Here is an 11775-nt window from a genome sequence, read left to right as displayed (position 1 = left end):
ATCCAACAGCTCTTGGAGTTGGTTTGATAGTTCCTGCAGTTCTCCTGGTGCAAGACGATAAGGAGCACGAGCAACCGGGGCTGCCGCTGGGGCGAGGTCGATCTGGAATTCCACCTGACGATGTGGAGGTAAACCAGGGAGTTCCTCAGGAAATACGTCAGGATATTCACGAACAATTGGAAGATCCTCAATCTTCCTTTCGTCAGACGGTGAATCAGTGACAAGAGCTAAAATAGCAGGATAGCCCTTACGCAAATACTTCTGAGCCTTCATTGCCGAAACAATACTAACTGGGGTCCCACTGCGATGACCCTGCACTGATAAAAATTCCCCACCAGGAAGGGGAACACGTATGATCTTCTCCTTACAGAGAATCTCCGCTTGATACTTGGACAACCAGTCCATTCCAACGATCACGTCGAAGCTTCCAAGAGTAATAGGTATTAAGTCAATGTCGAATACTTGACCCAGAAGATCGATTTTACACCCAAATAGAACATGTGTAGCTTCGATTGTTTTACCATTTGCGATTTCTACTATGTGTTTCATTACGAGAAGTGTAGGACTTAACCCTAACTGAGAACTAAACTCTAAAGACACGTAACTCCAGTCGGCACCAGAATCAAATAAAATAGAGGCAATAACACCGTTCACTGAAAACGTACCAGTAACCACGTTGCCGTCGTTCCGCGCTTCCCCAGCTCCCAGCACAAACCCGCGCCCACGCGCAACATTACCCCCGTTATTCCCCGCATTATTGTTCCCGTTACCACCCCCTGTGTTCTGCCTCAGCTGAGGGCAGTCTCGCTTGAAGTGCCCCTCGGCCCCACACTGATAACACCCTCTCTGAGTACCCTGAGTTTGCTGAGGCTGTTGCCTACCCGTCTGCTGCGCTGGCTGCTGCTGAGCTGGAAGTGTGGTCCTACAATCCCTGGCCATATGCCCTGGTCGATTACATCGATGACAAACCCGAGCACACTGTCCCTTGTGATGATAGTTACACTTGCTGCACAAGGGTAGCTTCCCCGCATATGATCCCTGCCCTGATTTGTTACTCGAGTTCTGATTCACTGATGCTGTCTGACTGAAACGGCGGGTGCTGCCAGTATCCATCTTCTTCTGAGGCTGTGCAGAGTTGGACCCCTTGTCCGTATCGTTCCACTTACGTTTGCTATCAGCAGCAGATGCAGTGGAAGTAGTGGCAGCTGTGGTAGTGCTAGAAATACGAGGTGGCAATGAGTCGCTCTCCACCTCCTGGTCAACGATCTTATGTGCTAATCTAACAATCTGAGTTAGGTTATTGAGGTTCGCCGCTGTAACTAAACCCTTCACCCGTGGAGGTAACCCCTTAATAAACAACTCGATTATTCGGGACATGGGTCGGGACAAAGTCGGACACAAATCAGCTAACTCATACGACCGCTTCACATACGCCTCAATTTCAGACCCCACCATTTTTAGATCGTAGTACTCATTCTCTAACTTCTGTATTTCGTCTCGAGGACAGTATTCCTCTCTCATCAGTTCTTTGAAATCATCCCACGTAGTGGCGTTCGCCGCCTCAATACCTAGCAGTTGGACCTGGGCATTCCACCAGGTCAAGGCACCATCCTCAAGCGTGCCTGCTGCAAACTTTACTCTATCCCCAACTGGGCAGTTACATATCGCAAACACTGACTCCGCCTTTTCGAACCAGCGTATAAGTCCTACAGCCCCTTCAGTGCCACTGAAGGTCTGTGGCTTGCAATCCATGAAAGTTTTAAAAGTGCAGACCGGTGGGTGAGGCTGGTTTTGTGGCGCCGGCTGACCTATTAACGAGAGAAAATAAACCAACAAGTAAGACTCAAGTTCACGATTCAAAGGAAGGAATGTCTGGTACATGTCATACCAGCCTGATAAGCTGCCAAGGCTGCAGCCACCTGGGCGTTGAGTAATTCCTCTAGCTCAGCTTGAGTCATATGGATTTCGCCATGTCCACCACCGCGGCCTCCACCACGTCCACCGCGTCCACCACGTCCGTTCATGATTCTATAAGTATGGGAAGAAGTAACAAATTAACAGACCATTTCAAGCGGATGTCAAGTATTGCTATAGTATTCACAGTTTTCGAGGTTCTAATACAACATTGACTAACAACGCGGGATTCCTTTTTCACACTAGTCGAGATTTACTGGGACTCACATGCACCTCACGTTGTTATTATGTGTGCACCCATAATAATAACCTGATTTGCATGCTTATCTCAGTTCCTCCCTACTCATGTTAAAAAGGTTTCCCAAATTCATACAGTACGACCGTCGATATCACAACATAGAGCATGTAAACCCAAGAAGAGTTCTATTCTTAAAAACACGTAGTATAGACAGATAGCATAGTAATTCGTATTGTAATATCATGCGTGCATTCGAGTGTGATACTAATCATGAGTATGTACTAACTATGCTATGCAATAGTAAACAAGAGACGAACCTTGCTGCCTGGAGCTGAGTGTCATGGTCCATGTCGTATCAGTATGTCGTATCAGTTCAGTTATAGTCTGGTTTTATAAAACATTTTTAAAACCAATTCACTATAACCAGTGGCTCTGATACCAAACTGTCACACCCCCAATTTACCACCTAGGGAGTGTCCCTGTTAGGCGTGTGACAACAAGCTAGGAGCCACCAATTACATTGAATCACAAGGTCAAAACAAAGTTTCATAAATTATTAGTAATGAAATCCAAGCACAAGTTGTTCGAAACCATTAAGTTCAGCGGAAGCATTAACGTATCACAAAGTATATGTTTCACACAACCAAAGTAAATAAATGTTTGTTAAATAACTCAACAATGCAACCATGACCACTCGCGCCCTCCAGCCAGCAAGTTCCTGCGTTCCAAGTACCTAAGGACCTGCGAGCATGTAACACGTGTATCAGACAAAGCTGGCGAGTTCACAGTTTTAGAAAACGTTTGTTACCCGTTGTATGTAAAACAGTTCAATAACCAATGCAAGTAATATTGTTAATATCTCAATTCCGAACAATGACGGCTCCTGAAATACACGACTGCCCTTCCCACGTACTCCTATCTAGTACTGGGCCAGACTGGGTCATTAGTTCACCTCCGTCCTCTACAGGCACGGGGTGAGGGTGCCAAACCTAAGTAGCGCTACTAACTAATACCCGATGAGGGACTTACAAAAGATGATAGGTGAGAATATTAACCAATATACCCGTTTTTACCCAAGGACTTATCCCCCCCCATGGGATACCCACTGACTGTCCCCAACCACTGGGACGCATGCTCGAATGTAGTGAACTCACCTTGGGTTTGCTCGGTAGATTAAATTACGTATTCCAAGTGGGTCGACCAAATCCTATGGCAATTACCAATGACAATTAGTTTTGTAAGCCTCTAACCAGGTATTCCTTGAATATGTTTATATCACATGAATAACACCCACTTAGTTTCATGCACTTTATAACATTTAATCATGCAACATTTCAACCTTCACATAAAAGATGTCCACATAACATCACATAACAGCTACAACAGGAAACCTCATTTGGTCAGTATGTCTCACAAATCTGTATGTTACATATATTTCTAGTTGCTAGTTGCAAGCAAGGCCCCTAATTTACCACCACTACCCACGTATTGCCCCAAGCCCAAATTATTCATGCGGCCCAACATGGGAGTGTACGACCTATTAATGCAACCAGCATGCATAGATAGCCTGTACCACTTTTGTTTATCAACTAATAGTTAATTCATATAAGTTTTACATCGGTCAAGAAGTGCCTAACATTCGGTCATCGCATACAAGACCTCCTATCCAAGACTACCCAACCCAACTGATTACGCAGCCCCCATGTCTTTGTGTGGCCGGTTGGGCCGTCCGGTTATAACCGCCCAAGTCAGGTTGTACGGTGCGGCCCATTCCCAATTCGATTCATCCCATTTGCAGAACATGTTACATTCCAGTCAAACATCACTTGTTATCATCCCATTCTTATGTCATCGATTCAGGTTTTCAATGAGTCACTTTCAATATGTTACATTAAGATTATCATAGCAGTTCATACATGTTCCCTCGCCAACCGAGTCGGATCGAGTACCACTGTTCAATCAACAAATGCCTATAGTCATTTAATCCGACATCGTGGTTTGCACCTACAGTCATGCGTTAACACATATTCGAAATCGAGTAGGATTAAATGGAAGACGATCACGTGATTATCGCCCCCAGCCATACCCGAGACACCGTGACTCGCACAAGGTGAGACTATACATTAATATGCCAACACACAAACCGGAATTAGTTACTAACTTGCAGTTTCGATTTCTTTTGTCTAACTTATTAATCATTAATTCACACATTCAATTACTCGTTCATCATTCTAGCAGCCTACATCTTTCAGGTAGCATAATTAACATAGTTATCATGTAAATCAATCACACATATAACCAGACCAAACAAATAAGACTTAATCATGAAATTAAATTACTAACCACCAAGGCTTGATCCAATGGAATGGTGTTTCGTAGGGGTTTGTTCACTGCCGCCCGTAATCAAGAAAAAGAGAATAGGGTTTTGTTTAATATGTTGAGACTATTATATATAAAAGTCACGCATGCACAATTATAAGGCCAACGTTCCCCTAAGTGGGCCGCCCCCTATTTTTAGCCAAGCAGATCATATATGGGCCAAGAGGTTGTAACAAAGGTTTGAGGTACTAATCTTTGTGAGGCCCAAGTATTCGGTTGTGGGTGCGCTCAATACCCTTGCGGCCCAAAAATATATATACGCTACCCGGGTTCATATATTCATATCTAACAAGTCTAGCACTAAGAGAACCCAATCATACACTTAGACACAGCCACGTATGTTCCTATTTGCCAAGTTTGTGAAAGCAAGGAGTTAAATAGAAGTTTACTATAATAGGTAAATAAAAGTTAAAGGTTATGAGAGGAGCGTTTCTAACCTTGAAGGTTCGGGTTGTCACATCATCCCCAACTTGAAAGGAATTTCGTCCCGAAATTTGACAAGTGGGCATGAAAGAGTGAGGTGATAATTAGAATTGTATATATATGGAATTTTAAAAAGGCATATTATGCCCTAATAAGTAATTTATCTTATGAAATGTTTTAAATAAACCATGACGAATAAGATTGTAAATAAAATAAAAATAAAACCTAATAAAAATCTTGGAAATCCCGACACTCTATGACAAGCCCAAAAACCTTGTCTTCTACCCATTCCATTTGGGAGTGTAAAAGCCACATCGTAAAGAGTTTTGCTTGAGGACAAGCAAAGATTCAAGTGTGAGGGTATTTGATGTGCACAAAATGCAACATATAAATTTCATCAAATGAGGCATAAAACTAACCCTTTTTAGTACTAATGTTGGAAAAAGTGTGTTTTTGTCTTCCTTTTGTATTTTCGGGATTAAATGAGCTCAAATGAACAAAAGAAGCAAAAAGGCAGCTAAATCTAACATAAATACAAGAAAAGGAACAAACGTGGCATGCCCGACCCCCCGACAACATGTTCCCAAGCAAAAAAAGTAAACAGAAGGCTGAACACGCCCCGTGCTCAATGAGCATGGGGGCGTGCCCAAGTGTCAGCAGAAAAGACAAAGTTGTAGAAGCTTCTATCACCCACCACGGGGGCGTGCCCACTGGACACGGGGCCGTGGTTAACTCTAAGATTTGCAGAATCTGGGGAAATCTTGATAGTACAGATACGCTTCTGCACACGGGGTTGTTCTCAGCGGACATGGGGGCGTAATCAACTAATGCAGACAAACTGCAATTAATGAAGAAAGAGAAGAGGGATGGACACGGGGCCGTGCCCAATGGACACGGGGCCGTGCCCGAGCTTCTGTTCAGGCTATAAATAGGGGTGCTTGGCTCACTTGCAAATCACCCCTTGGCACACCACCTCTCTCACACTTCACCCACACTCCACCACCACCACAACACCATCATCCACCACCATCATCCATCATCCATCATAGAGTGTGTGAGTCGTCTCGGGATCCAAGATTGATCATAAGAGTTCTTGACAATCAAAGGTCATGTTTGCCTAAGTCTCTTACATCACTTGGTGAAGACAAGCATTTAGTGTAATACTTTTTGGTTTTAACCTTTTCGCACTTTTTATTTGGTTATGTATTAATGACTTTAATAACTAGTTTTATATGTTGAAGGTGATTCTTCCTTATCATTTGTCCGTGGTGTCTTGGCATTATTTTACTGTCTATATAAAATAAAAGATTTTCACCATTCATATCTCCACGGTCTATATGGAGATATGTTGGCTACCTGGTTGGGGGTTAAGGGAATGGTTTAGTAAGAGTCTTGTCATTGTTCAGTGTATAGATCCTGCAAAGGACATGGGTCAAATTTAGTAGGACCTCCTACAATACCCAATGGTATTGGATGGCGGGGGTCCAAACTCTTTGATCCCCCTCATATATAAACTACTATTAAAACTTTAACCCGGCTACCTAGACTGTATCCCTGCTGACTCAGACTACTTAGCTGAGGGTAACATCACCTTCAAAAGAGGGGCCTACCACATTATGCATTAATAACTTAATTAATTATCTTTCAATAATCCGGCCCTTTAGGATTGTATCCTTGCTGACTCAAACTACTGGGTTGAGGGTAACGTCACCTTCAAAAGAGGGGCCTACTACAATAACTAAGATAATCTCTTAAAAAGTGCAAAAGTGCGGAAATAATCAAAGGTTACACTAAAGGCGAGTCGGATCCAAGTGATTCATCTTGTCTATCTGTTTTTACTTTTATTTTATTTTTCAACATTTTAGTTAGTTTTATTTTTCTAGTTTAAAAATCTTTTTCTAACTTTTGATTTGATTAGACGTTGAGGATAAACCGGTACTAAAAGCTCTTATATCCTTGGACGACCTCGGTATCTTACCAACACTATACTACGCTCACGATGGGTGCACTTGCCCATATGTGTATTTAGTGTTAGTAAATATCGTGTTTTATAAATTTAAAACTTGGCTAAAAAGTGTAAAATGGCTTAAAATATACATTAAAAATCTATTACACCTAACGCACATCAACAAGTCAAGTATTTCTCTACATATTTGGTTACATCTCTTTTCATTCCCGGCCACCAATAATTTTGTTTCAAATCACGGTACGTTTTGGTTGCCCCCGGATGAATAGAATAACGTGACTTGTGAGCTTCATCAAGTAGAAGCTTTTAACACTGCGCGTATTAGGAACCCACGTTCTACCGAAGCGGGTTTCTAACCTGTTTTATTATCCACTAATTCCTTCAGTTGGCCCACTATCTGTTCCTTCCTCCAATTCCCTTATTTTACGGCTTCGACTTGTGACTCTCGGATTCATTCAAGTAAGCCCGAGGTCACTATCAATTGCGTTAAGTGCTCCCGAATGGGAGAATACTCTTCTTTTTTATTCAACGCATCCGCCACTACATTGGCTTTTCTTATTTACTTACTAGAACGATTCACCTTCTGGTCATTCGTTCGTATCAACTTGTTAACAAAATTATTCAAATTAATCTTGTTGCGACAGACACCATAACCAGGTCCTATAGCGTTTTGTCCGTTATCGGCCTCTCCGGTTATAATTACCAGTCACCCACCGGTCAATTATATACTTCTTTATCTTGGGTGCCCCCCCATTATGTGTCTCTAGCGTGATCGCGTCACCTCACCTTGAGTTTCTATTACTTTTCATGTTTCAAAAACTTTTCGTCTCGAAACTTCAACTTGCACTTATTAGTGCAAGCCCGTTAAGACTTTTAATTAAACTCTTCTTCCCTGAGTCAGTTACTCGCATTGAGAGTTTGACAACTGATTGTTTCTTATTTTCATCACATTTTACGTGGAGAATCATGACCGACTCCCACGCACTATACCCCATAGGTTATTACTTTAACTTTCCTCTTTTGAGGCGAGACCCTTAAGGTCCATTTCTTTTTTAAGCTTTATTTGGTAAAACCACTTCTATTGTTACACAGCTTTTGGGGTTTACCCGTTTTTGTTCCAACACTTTTAAAACGTTTATTTTACTAATCTTTTATACAATCACACCCATCAATGTGATCATCGTTCTTCCCCGTAAGGTTTTGGTTAATAATGTCTTACTTGGGTGGTTACCCATACCCAAGTTTCTAGATCCGCATTTATTGATACTTTATTATTCACAGTAGCGAATAATACGTATCATCCATTTAGTTTTCCTTGAGGGTATTTTCCGCCCAAGTCTTAATTTCTCATTCATAACCTTAATCCATTATCTAATTGTTGCCTAACGTTATCTTGTTGTAATTTTATAACGTGTACATGCGTTACTCACCCCGATGGGCTTTCTCTCACCTCGTTCATCTTTTCTTTCCTTGCCGTCATCATGGTGACTTGTAGCCTTTCCATGACTCCGGATTAAACGGCTTCAGTAGCCTTTCCGACTTTCCCATAGATCCTTTCGCGCATCTCCTCAGTCATGAGGGATACCGTATCGTCGCCAACTTCGGTTGACATCATTCCATTGTAACAATAACAGAAATCAATTCATTTCATTTTATTATTCCATGTCGTTGTATGGAATTTACCTTCATCGTTTATCAATATAAACAGTGTTTCTACATGTTTTATTTAGTTTGGCAAAGTCTATAACCTTGCCTTCGCCATTTACTACTATTGCAAATTCCGGGTTCGGGTGTAATTACACTCCTTCCCAATACAACATTTATTCACTTCATTAAGTTCCCAGGTTCGAGTGTAACTACACCCCATCCCTTTATTACACTTATTTTCTTCCCAGTTTCGAGTGTACGCGCACTCCTTCCCATTATGACACTTATCTTTCATTGCATTCTCGGGTTCGAGTGTACACGCACTCCTTCCCATTGCAATATTTATCGAGGTTACTTTTACCTCGGTTTTACATGCTCAGCATTTTTTAACATAATTCACTCATTTCACCAATCATATATGCCCATATACAACTATCATTCATCATGTGAATTGTTGCATTCCACTTGTCTTATCATAATTTAGAACGTGTACCTGATTGGTACTCGCCCTGATGTACTTCGTTGTTTCGAATCATCATTTGATTTACGTTCTTTACTAGCATGTTCTCTGTCATGCTTCCGAACCTTCCGCCATTTAAATCATTTAACTCCCGTCATCTTCAGATGCGGTCATCATATCATTTAAACATTTCAATTTATTAATAATCTTGTTATTTAATGTTGCTCGTATTATTATACTATACATTCAAATATACTTATTCTACAAGTACTCATTTTATAATCAATCTATGGTTAGGCTTTATACTACCTAACCATCTTTTACCAACACATTGGGAGCAACATGTGCTCCCATAATAATTTCAATCCTTATTTACAACAATCTCAACTTAATTTGGATCGTTCTTTTAAGGATTATACTTACCGGATTATGAGATCAAGTCTTGAACCGAACACACTTTGTCAACAACCTTAAGCTCTGATTACCAACTTGTAAGACCCATTCTAATTTAACATTACCATATCATTAAAGTAAGCATTTTATATAAAAAATGCCACTTAACAAAAATATTCATCATAAGTATTCAGACATGTTTATAACATCCAAAAACATAGTTAAAAGTGTTTACATAATTCACTTTTTATAAAACAAAACAAGATCAAATGCGAAAGCTTTATTTAGACGTGTATTCGATTCTTGTTCGTCACTTGATCTTCATCTGGAGGCCTATAACATTCACCTAGAATCAAAACCAACATAAAAGTTAGTTTTCATAGTTTTATAACAAGTTACAACAAGTCCCTTGAGTCAAACAAACAAAATAACAAAAATTAGCAGGTTCTACACCCGTCGCGTGCCACGACGGGTTTGGTGTTCCTTTGTCGCGTGCCGCGACGGTAATACCCCCCCACCTGTCGCGCGACTCGAGGACACAACTTCGATAGAAAGTTTCTTTTTGTTGCTGCAATTGCCCAACTATGTGTTTAATCCAACTCCCAACTTAAATTTAGCATAACTTTCAATTTACATATCCGTTTTACGCGATTCTTGTTTCTACACGTCCGTTTTACAATTACGGATACGCTTATCACCTCGGTTTGCAATTAAATATGATTTATAAGCTATTGGCTTATAAATCCTTTATGTGATTATTCGACCCGTTTCATTTTAACATCACATTACATGTTATATACCAATGGTCATTTCTTGTTATTTTTACCCATCTCGGGCTTGTCAAATATTAACGTTTTCGCTCCCATTACATGGTTTGCGCACGCATTTACGTCATGCTTATTATCTACAATTCAAGCATACACTTTTATCAATATTCAATGAAATCAGGTTTTTCTAAGATTTGACCCAAATCAAAGGGTTCATCAATCAAATTTTGGCGTGTCCGTTTCTCAGCTACGCACTTATTTGAGTCACTTTAAATCGCTATTGTTTTAACTATCTATTTTGACCCGTTTGGTTGTCGAGTAAGTTCCATCACTTCAATGACATACCAAACACATACATTTCGCTATAACAGCATTAAACATAATCTATATATTTTGACCCGTTTGGTTGTTGAGTGATTTCCATCACTTCATTGACTTACCAAACATATCTATTTTTCACTATATCAACATTAAACGTATCTACGACTAAGCTTGTCTACATAAATGTAACGAGACGACAAGTCACGTACCTTTCAAAGCTTATCCTTCAAGCGCGCGTCCGCTCTTACTTGACCGCTTGAAGATTCAACCACCTTGCCTATAGAGTTCAACCAACATCGTGTTTAGAACTCATATCATTTCATATTACACGTAATTCGCCATATTATTCAATTACGCGTTTCATTCGAAATTTTCGACATATTAGCATTCGTTTAGGCATTTTAACAAACACCTTGTGGGCATGATTTTTATTCTTTTTCTATCTAGTTCATTACTAACTTTTAACCAAGATTATATTATCAAAATCAAGCTCTTGGTCTAGTATTCATGAACAATATCACTATCTTGCATCATAACATCCGTTTTCTCACAATCTAACATACAAGATCATATGTTCATCACAATGATATAAAACCCACTTAACACATATATGGGTGTTCATCAATTTCATAGTTTTCATCACTAAATCATTAAACTTTCAACTAGGGTTTGCTCCTAGACATGGATTCAACATAACATCACTCATACATTCAACATTCAAGCATGAATTTCATTTATGATTGTTTATCAAAATTTCAAGATATCACCAAATGATGAAATTTGACATACCTTGTGATCTCCTAGCTTAGGTGATCACGATTTTAGTTAAATCCCTAATTTCTTATCTTGATTCTCCTTTGATTTTGATCAAATTGTGAGTTTAGGGTTCAAGTGGGAGAACCCCCTTCCTGTCCTTGTGAAAGCGTCGACCAAAACACAAACCAAGTGTGTGTTTTGAGTCCATTTATCCTTTTTGTTATTTCACTTTTAAAGTTGACCATTTTAGTCCCTCTAATTCCGAATTTATAAAAGAAGGTTAACTAAATCAAGCTTCTTTATTATCTACAACCTTTTAAATTAACTAGGTGAATTATTCCTACTTACATTACCGTTGTTTATGACCAACTTACGTCTTTATGTATTTATATTTATAAATTAATATTTTTGGGGTGTTACAACATGCAAGCAGAAAAAAATTGTGTTCAACTTCCTGCTCTTCTACAACACACTCCTTGGCGAGACAACACACAATTCATCAATTAATATG

At 40.0% G+C, this 11775-nt stretch overlaps 1 long non-coding RNA gene across 1 annotated transcript; it reads right to left on the bottom strand.

Moving 5' to 3' along the window:
* Positions 1–9585: 9585 nt before the first annotated feature.
* On the bottom strand, positions 9586–11432 carry LOC110902751. Its single transcript, XR_002571393.1, has 3 exons — positions 11298–11432; positions 10718–10785; positions 9586–9766 (listed from the first exon to the last, which is right to left on the bottom strand). It is a non-coding gene; the product is annotated as an uncharacterized LOC110902751 (long non-coding RNA).
* Between the last annotated feature and the right edge of the window lie 343 nt (positions 11433–11775).

Source organism: Helianthus annuus, chromosome 13, assembly GCF_002127325.2.
Source record: "Helianthus annuus cultivar XRQ/B chromosome 13, HanXRQr2.0-SUNRISE, whole genome shotgun sequence".
Classification (NCBI taxonomy): Eukaryota; Viridiplantae; Streptophyta; class Magnoliopsida; order Asterales; family Asteraceae; genus Helianthus; species Helianthus annuus.
The sequence above is the reverse complement of the archived record's forward strand: the minus strand, read 5'-3'. Positions and strand labels throughout refer to the sequence as shown.